Source organism: Somniosus microcephalus, chromosome 5, assembly GCF_052327205.1.
Source record: "Somniosus microcephalus isolate GS21.2 chromosome 5, FLI_Smic_1.0, whole genome shotgun sequence".
Classification (NCBI taxonomy): Eukaryota; Metazoa; Chordata; class Chondrichthyes; order Squaliformes; family Somniosidae; genus Somniosus; species Somniosus microcephalus.
Window position 1 is genome coordinate 207,034,900 of NC_140991.1, and position 9,701 is coordinate 207,044,600.

Consider the following 9,701-nt stretch of genomic DNA (forward strand, 5'->3'; position numbering starts at 1 on the left):
CTGTGAGCAACAGATTGCAGACTCTCATTGACCTCATCTTGAGGAGGGATATTAACTAGACTTGGGCGTTCAACACCCCACTGATGTGCAGCAAGATGCTCTCCAGTTCCTTGCTAACAGGGAAGTGCGGGTGGCCCATGAAAGGGATGATGTGAGAGGGGTTATAGAAGTGGGGGCTCTTCTCAAAGCTCTCACTGGACATGGTAACAGGGCACTCCCCATTGCCTCCCCCTCAGTCAGAGCCCCACATGTGGCCTCGGATTCCGATGGCCGAGTCTGCCCCTGCACAGTTGCAGGAGGAGCAGTCTTTGGCAGTGCCCCTCATGGGCTCCAAAACCCAGAGGGCATCCGCCAAAAGTGTCTGACCAGTCGCAGCAGGGAAGTGAGCAGCCTGCCTCTACCTCTGCTGAAGCCACAGGGGTTGCACCTCGTAGAAGCACTCAGAAAAAAAAAGGCACACTGCTAGATGCACAAGGATATGTGCATGGGTGTATGAAAAATGTTAATTTTAATTTTCAGTTATATTTATGACACACATAAAGTTATTTCTTTGCACAACTTTCCCGTCTTGTCCATTTTTGCCTGTTATCTGGGAAGTGCCTTTGTCACTTGGAGCGAATGGTGAGACATCATTTAACCTCGAGCAATGGAGGTTTGGGTGAGAGGAATTCCATTGATTCTAGAATGGTTCCTGCGGATTGGAAGGTAGCAAATGTAACCCCATTATTTAAGAAAGGAGGGAGAGAGAAAACGGGGATTACAGATCAGTTAGCCTGACATCAGTAGTAGGGAAAATGCTAGAATCTATTATTAAGGAGATGGTAACAGGGCACTTAGAAAATAATAATAGGATTGGGCAGAGTCAACACGGATTTATGAAAGGGAAATCATGTTTGACGAATCTGTTTTTTGAGGTTGTAACTAGCAGAATAGATAAGGGGGAATCAGTGGATGTGATGTATTTGGATTTTCAGAAGGCATTCGATAAGGTGCCACACAAGAGGTTATTAAACAAAATTAGGGCTCATGGGATTGGGGGTAATATACTAGCATGGATTGAGGATTGGTTAACGGACAGAAAACAGAGAGTAGGAATAATTGATCATTTTCGGGTTGGCAGGCTGTAACTAGTGGGTCAAGGATCAATGCTTGGGCCTCAGCTATTCACAATCTATATCAATGATTTGGATAAGAGGACCAAATTGCTGATGATACAAAGCTAGGTGGGAATGTAAATTGTGAGGAGGATGCAAAGAGGATTCAAGGGGATATAGACAGGCTAAGTGAGTGGGCAAGAACATGGCAAATGGAATATAATGAGCAGAAATGTGAAGTTATCCACTTTGGTTGGAACAATAGAAAAGCAGAGTATTTTTTAAATGGTGAGAGATTGGGAAATGTTGGGGTTCAGAGGGACCTGGGTGTCCTTGTACACAAATCACTGAAAGTTAACATGTAGGTACGGCAAGATACTTGCCATAGAGGGAGTACAACGAAGGTTCACCAGACTGGTTCCTGGGATGGGGGGATTGTCCTATGAGGAGAGATTGAGTAGACTAGGCCTATATTCTCTGGAGTTTAGAAGAATGAGAGGTGATCTCATTGAAACATACAAAATTCTTACAGAGCTTGACACGGTAGATGCAGGGAGGATGTTTCACCTGGCTGGGGAGTCTAGAACCATGGGTCACAGTCTCAGAATAAGTGGTTGGCCATTTAGGACTGAGATGAGGAGAAATTTCTACACTCAGAGGGTGGTGAATCTTTGGAATTCTCTACTCCAGAGGGCTGTGGAGGCTCAGTCGTTGAGTATATTCAAGACAGAGATCAATATATTGTTGGATATTAAGGGAATCAAGGAATATGGGGATAGTGCAGGAAAGTGGAGATGAGGTAGAAGATCAGCCATGATCTTATTGAATGGTGGAGCAGGCTCAAGGGGCCGAATGGCCTACTCCTGCTCCTATTTCTTATGTTCTTATGTAATGGCTTGGTCATTGCAGGACTGCTTTGTGGTGTTGTTGATGGGGGAGAAGTTAGTCCAGCACCTGTGAGTGATGTGGGTGCACTGGAGCAAGTTAAGTAAATCTGGCCATTATAAGGCCGTCCCGGGGAGTAATGTACGTTGTTGCTGGTGTCAGCTCCACCTCAGGTTCGTCCTCCTCCTCCTCCTCATCTTCCACCTGTTCCTCCTCCTCCTTCTGCTCCTCCTCTGAAGAGGCTGTGCGCGAATCGGCGGGAATCGCGGGCTGAGCGGCTGTATAAAGGATCCCGAGACCCAGGTAAGGCCTCAGTGCGGGAATCGCGGGCTGAGCGGCTGTATAAAGGCTCCAGAGACCCAGGTAAGGCCTCAGTGCGAGAATCGGTGGGAATCGCGGGCTGAGCGGCTGTATAAAGGCCCCCGAGACCCAGGTAAGGTCTCAGTGCGAGAATCGGCGGGAATCGCGGGCTGAGCGGCTGTAAAGGCCCCCGAGACCCAGGTAAGGTCTCAGTGCGAGAATCGGCGGGAATCGCGGGCTGAGCGGCTGTAAAGGCCCCCGAGACCCAGGTAAGGCCTCAGTGCGAGAATCGGCGGGAATCGCGGGCTGAGCGGCTGTATAAAGGCCCCCGAGACCCAGGTAAGGTCTCAGTGTGGGAATCGGCGGGAATCGCGGGCTGAGTGGCTGTATTAAAGGCTCCAGAGACCAGGTAAGGCCTCAGTGCGAGAATCGGCGGGAATCACGGGCTGAGCGGCTGTATAAAGGCTCCCGAGACACAGGTAAGGCCTCAGTGCGGGAATCGGCGGGAATCACGGGCTGAGCGGCTGTATAAAGGCTCCCGAGACCCAGGTAAGGTCTCAGTGCGGGAATCGGCGGGCTGAGCGGCCGTATAAAGGCTCCCGAGACCCAGGTAAGGCCTCAGTGCGAGAATCGCGGGCTGAGCGGCTGTATAAAGGCTCCCGAGACCCAGGTAAGGCCTCAGTGCGAGAATCGCGGGCTGAGCGGCTGTATAAAGGCTCCCGAGACCCAGGTAAGGCCTCAGTGCAGGAATTGGCGGGAATCGCGGGCTGAGCGGCTGTATAAAGGCTCTAGACCAGGTAAGGCCTCAGTGCGGGAATCGGCGGGAATCGCGGGCTGAGCAGCTGTATAAAGGCTCCAGAGACCCAGGTAAGGCCTCAGTGCGAGAATCGGCGGGGATCGCGGGCTGAGCGGCTGTTTAAAGGCTCCCGAGACCCAGGTAAGGCTTCAGTGCGAGAATCAGCGGGAATCGCGGGCTGAGCGGCTGCATAAAGGCTCCCGAGACCCAGGTAAGGCCTCAGTGCGAGAATTGGTGGGAATCGCGGGCTGAGCGGCTGTATAAAGGCTCCCGAGACCAGGTAAGGCCTCAGTGCGAGAATCGGTGGGAATCGCGGGCTGAGCGGCTGTATAAAGGCTCCCGAGACGCAGGTAAGGCCTCAGTGCGAGAATCGTGGGCTGAGCGGCTGTATAAAGGCTCCCGAGACCCAGGTAAGGCCTCAGTGCGAGAATCGGCGGGAATCGCGGGCTGAGCGGCTGTATAAAGGCTCCAGAGACCCAGGTAAGGCCTCAGTGCGAGAATCAGCAGGAATCGCGGGCTGAGCGGCTGTATAAAGGCTCCAGAGACCCAGGTAAGGCCTCAGTGCGAGAATCGGCAGGAATCGCGGGCTGAGCGGCTGTATAAAGGCTCCAGAGACCCAGGTAAGGCCTCAGTGCGAGAATCGGCAGGAATCGCGGGCTGAGCGGCTGTATAAAGGCTCCAGAGACCCAGGTAAGGCCTCAGTGCGAGAATCGGCAGGAATCGCGGGCTGAGCGGCTGTATAAAGGCTCCAGAGACCCAGGTAAGGCCTCAGTGCGAGAATCAGCAGGAATCGCGGGCTGAGCGGCTGTATAAAGGCTCCAGAGACCCAGGTAAGGCCTCAGTGCGAGAATCGGCAGGAATCGCGGGCTGAGCGGCTGTATAAAGGCTCCAGAGGCCCAGGTAAGGCCTCAGTGCGAGAATCGGCAGGAATCGCGGGCTGAGCGGCTGTATAAAGGCTCCAGAGGCCCAGGTAAGGCCTCAGTGCGAGAATCAGCAGGAATCGCGGGCTGAGCGGCTGTATAAAGGCTCCAGAGACCCAGGTAAGGCCTCAGTGCGAGAATCAGCAGGAATCGCGGGCTGAGCGGCTGTATAAAGGCTCCAGAGACCCAGGTAAGGCCTCAGTGTGAGAATCGGTGGGAATCGTGGGCTGAGCGGCTGTATAAAGGCTCCAGAGACCAGGTAAGGCTACCAATCTCCAATCTTGTAACTCGGAGGGAAGGAGAGAGGTAAAAAGTAATCCAAGTGTGACGTCACCAGAAAGTGGGTAAGTGATTGGTTGGTAAGTATTTCTCCCTTTTTAAGCTTAAATCTCTTTGGTTTTTAGTTTCTAAGGTGTGATATTCACCATCCAGAATCGGGGCAGAGGGTATTTAAGAATAATATTAATAAATTTAATTAATTACATAGAATGGGAGATCAGGTGATGTGTTGCTGCTGCAATATGTGGGAGCTGGTGGACACCATTGATGCTCACGGTGATCACATTTGCAGTAAGTGTTGGCTGCTCGAGGAATTCCGGCTCCGTGTTGAAGAGCTGGAGTCCGAGCTTCAAACACTGAGACACATCAGGGAGGGGGAGAGTTACCTGGACTCTGTGTATCACGAGGTATTCACACCAATTAGATTAATTAATTCAGATGTAGGGTCAGGATGGTGTGACTAGAAGTGAGGCAGGTACGGGGATCGAGGAGGTAGTGTTGGAGGAGCCGCAGCCCTTGCACTTGTCCAACAGGTTCGAGGCTCTTACTCCCTGTGAGGATGGGAACGGGGACTGCGGGGAGGATGAGCAACCCGGCCACAGCACCATGGAGCGGGGGGCCATTCAAGTGGGGGGAGATAGAAGAAATGTTGTAGTGGTAGGGGATAGTATCATTAGGGGGATAGATAGAGTTCTTTGCAGCCGAGAGCGAGAGTCCCGAAGGCTGTGTTGCCTGCCCAGTGCCAGGGTTAAGGACATCTCCTCTGGACTGGAGAGAAACTTGGAGTGGGAGGGGGAGGATCCAGTTGTCGTGGTCCATGTTGGTACCAACGATATAGATAGGACAAGGAAGGAGGTTCTGCTGAGGGAGTTTGAGCAGCTAGGGGCCAAATTAAAAAGCAGAACCACAAGGGTAATAATCTCTGGATTATTACCTGAGCCACGAGCGAATTTGGCTAGGACAAATAAAATGAGAGAGTTAAATGCGTGGCTCAAAGACTGGTGTGGGAGAAATGGGTTTTGCTTCCTGGGACACTGGCACCAGTACTGGGACAGGAGGGAGCTGTTCCGTTGGGACGGGCTTCACTTGGCCAGTGCTGGGACTAGAGTCCTGGCAGATCATATAACTAGGGCTGTAGAGAGGGCTTTAAACTAACTAGTTGGGGGGAGGTTCCGAGAGAGCAAATAATAAAAATGACAACAGAGAAGGTCATAGACTTAGGTAGCAGTGGGGATATTAAAAACCAGAGCGTGTCAGGAAGGGGCAGAAGGTATGGAGTAAAAGGTAAAATACTAAAAAGGGCAAAAGCAGGAACTAAGTGTCACAAAACATCTTTGAAAGTTCTCTATCTGAATGCACGTAGCATTCGTAACAAAATAGACGAGTTAATGGCACAAATAACTACATATGGGTATGATCTTGTGGCCATTACAGAAACATGGCTGCAGGGTGACAATGCCTGGGAATTAAACATACCAGGTTATTTAACGATCAGGAAGGACAGGCAGGAAGGAAGGGGAGGTGGGGTGGCTATGTTAATAAAGGAAGGAATCACTGTAATACAGAGAAATGATATTGGGTCAAAAGATCAGGATAATGAAACAGTTTGGGTGGAGGTAAGGAATAATAAGGGGAAAAAAACACTAGTGGGCGTAGTCTATAGGCCTCCGAACAGTTGCAACTCTGTTGGACGGAGTATCAATCAGGAAATAGTTGAGGCTTGTAATAAGGGAACATCTATAATTATGGGGGATTTTAACTATCATAGTAATTGGACAAATCAAATTGGGCAGGGCTGCCTTGAGGATGAGTTCATTGAGTGTATTAGGGATGGGTTTCTTGAACAGTATGTAACTGAACCGACCAGGGGGCAAGCAACCTTAGATCTGGTCCTGTGTAACGAGACAGGATTAATTAAAAATGTCCTAGTAAAGGATCCCCTTGGAATGAGTGACCATAACATGGTTGAATTCCATATTCAATTAGAGGGTGAGAAGGTTGGATCTCAAACAAGCGTGCTAAGCTTGAATAAAGGAGACTATGAAGGTATGAGAGCGGAATTGAGTAGAGTGGTTTGGGAAAATAGATTAAAGGGTAAGACGATACATGATCAGTGGTGTACATTTAAGGAGTTATTTTACAACTTCCAAAAAATATATATTCCACTGAGAAGAAAAGGGTGTAAAAGAAAAGACAGCCATCTGTGGCTAAGTAAAGAAATTAAGGATAGTATTCGACTAAAAACAAGGGCATATAAGGTAGCCAAATCTAGTGGGAGGATAGAGGATTGGGAAAACTTTAAAAGACAGCAAAAAATAACAAAAAGGTTGATTAAGAAAGGGAAGATAGATTATGAAAGTAAATTAGCAAATAATATAAAAACAGATAGTAAGAGTTTTTATAGTTATATAAAAAGAAAAAGGGTGGCTAAAGTAAATGTTGGTCCCTTAGAGGATGAGACCGGGAAATTAATGGTGGGAAATATGGAGATGGCAAAAACACTGAATGAATATTTTATATCAGTCTTTACAGTAGAAGACACTAAGAATATCCCAACACTGGACAAACAGGGGGCTAAAGGGGGGGAGGAGCTAAACACGATCAAAATCACTAAGGAAGTGGTACTCGGTAAAATAATGGGACTCAAGGCGGATAAATCACCTGGACCTGATGGCTTACATCCTAGGGTCTTGAGGGAAGTGGCGGTAGGGATTGTGGATGCATTGGTAATAATTTTCCAAAACTCCCTGGACTCGGCAAAGGTCCCGGCAGACTGGAAAACTGCTAATGTAACACCCTTATTTAAAAAGGGCAGTAGACAGAAGGCTGGAAACTATAGACCGGTTAGCCTAACATCTGTGGTAGGTAAAATTTTGGAGTCCATTATTAAGGAGACAGTAACAGGACATTTGGATAATCATAATTTAATAGGATAAAGTCAGCATGGTTTTATGAAGGGGAAGTCATGTTTGACAAATTTGCTGGAGTTCTTTGAGGAAGTAACATATAGGGTGGATAAAGGGGAACCAGTGGACGTAGTGTATTTAGACTTCCAAAAGGCATTTGACAAGGTGCCACACAAAAGATTATTGCTTAAGATAAAAAATCACGGGATTGGGGGTAATATTCTGGCATGGATAGAGGATTGGCTATCTAACAGAAGGCAGAGAGTTGGGATAAATGGTTCATTCTCAGACTGGCAATCAGTAACTAGTGGTGTTCCGCAGGGGTCAGTGCTGGGTCCCCAACTCTTTACAATCTATATTAACGATTTGGAGGAGGGGACCGAGTGTAACATATCAAAGTTTGCAGATGATACTAAGATGGGAGGGAAAGTAGTGAGTGAGGAGGACGTAAAAAACCTGCAAGGGGACATAGACAGGCTAAGTAAGTGGGCAGAGATTTGGCAGATGGAATACAATACTGGAAAGTGTGAGGTTATGCACTTTGGCAGGAAAAATCGTAGAGCAAGTTATTATCTTAATGGCAAGAAACTTGAAAGTACTGAAGTACAAAGGGATCTGGGGGTCCTGGTGCACGAAGCTCAAAAGGTTAGTATGCAGGTGCAGCAAGTGATTAAGAAGGCCAATGGAATGTTGGTTTTCATTGCTCGGGGGATAGAATATAAAAATAGGGAGGTATTGCTTCAGTTGTACAAGGTATTGGTGAGACCGCACCTGGAATACTGCGTACAGTTTTGGTGTCCATACTTAAGAAAGGACATACTTGCTCTCGAGTCAGTACAAAGAAGGTTCACTCGGTTAATCCCGGGGATGAGGGGATGGACATATGAGGAGAGGTTGAGTAGATTGGGACTCTACTCATTGGAGTTCAGAAGAATGAGAGGCGATCTTATTGAAACATATAAGATTGTGAAGGGGTTGGATCGGGTGGATGCGGGGAAGATGTTCCCGATGATGGGTGAAACTAGAACTAGGGGGCATAGTCTTAGAATAAGGGGCTGCTCTTTCAAAACTGAGATGAGGAGGAACTACTTCACTCAGAGGGTGGTAGGTCCATGGAATATGCTGCCCCAAAAAGCTGTAGAAGCTACATCATTACATAAATTTAAAACAGAAATAGACAGTTTCCTAGAAGTAAAGGGAATTAAGGGTTACGGGGAGCGGGCAGGAATTTGGACATGAGTCTAGGTTCGGATCGGTCATGGCCCTGTGGGTAGCGGAGCGGGCCCAGGGGCTGTGTAGCCTGATCCTGCTCCTATTTCGTGTGTCTAATTCTGTTAGATTCAGGAGATGGTTCTGTGATAGTGGATTGGCGGTTAGGATCAGATCAGCCATGATCTTATTGAATGGCGGAGCAGGCTCGAGGGGCCGATTGGCCTACTCCTGCTCCTATTTCTTATGTTCTTATGTTCTATACATTGCTCCTCATGCAGCTCCAATCCTCACTGCTGTGCTATGTTGTGCAGCATGCAGCGTACAACAATGATTCTGGAGACCCCGCCATGGAAGGAGTGCAGCGAAGATTCACCAGGCTGATACCTGGGATGGCAGGAATGACGTATGAGGAGAGATTGGGTCGATTGGGCTTGTACTCGCTGGAGTTTAGGAGAATGAGAGGGGATCTCATCGAAACTTATAAAATTCTAACAGGACTGGACAGACTAGATGCTGGAAGGATGTTCCCGATGGTCGGGGAGTCCAGAACCAGGGGTCACAGTCTAAGGATAAGGGTTAAGCCATTTAGGACAGAGATGAGGAGGAATTTCTTCACGAGAGAGTGGTGAACCTGTGGAATTCTCTACCAAAGAAGGCAGTAGAGGCCAATTCATTAAATATATTCAAGAAGGAGTTGGATATATTTCTTAAGGCTAAAGGGATCAAGGGAAATGGAGAGAAGGCAGGAACAGGGTACTGAATTTGGATGATCAGCCATGATCTCATTGAATGGCGGAGCAGCATCGAGGGGCCGAATGGCCTACTCCTGCTCCTATCTTCTATGTTTCTATGTTTCTAGTACTGAAGGGCTCCTCCAGGTCTTTCAAGGCATCTAAAGCGAATCTTCAGCATGCCGATTGCTTGCTCTATGACACATCTGGTTGACATGTGGCTGTCATTATACCGCTCCTTGGCTTCCTCAAGGGTGTCATCAGCCATGTCTTTAGTGGCTAGCCCTTGTCTCCAAGCAGCCAGGCCGTAAGTCTGTTTGGAGATGTGAAGAGCTGAGGGAGGGTGGACTGGTGCAGCACAAAAGAGTTTTGACAGCTGCCAGGGAATCTGGCGCACACATGCATGATGATATTTTTATGGTTGCAGACAAGCTGCACATTGAAGGAGTGGAAGCCCTCGCAGTTCACAAACACTCCTGGGTGATGTTGGGGTGCCTTGATGGCCACATGTGTGATGTTGATGACTTCCTGCACTTGTGGGAAGCCAGCCAGAGCCGCAAAGCCGAGCGCCCGTTCAG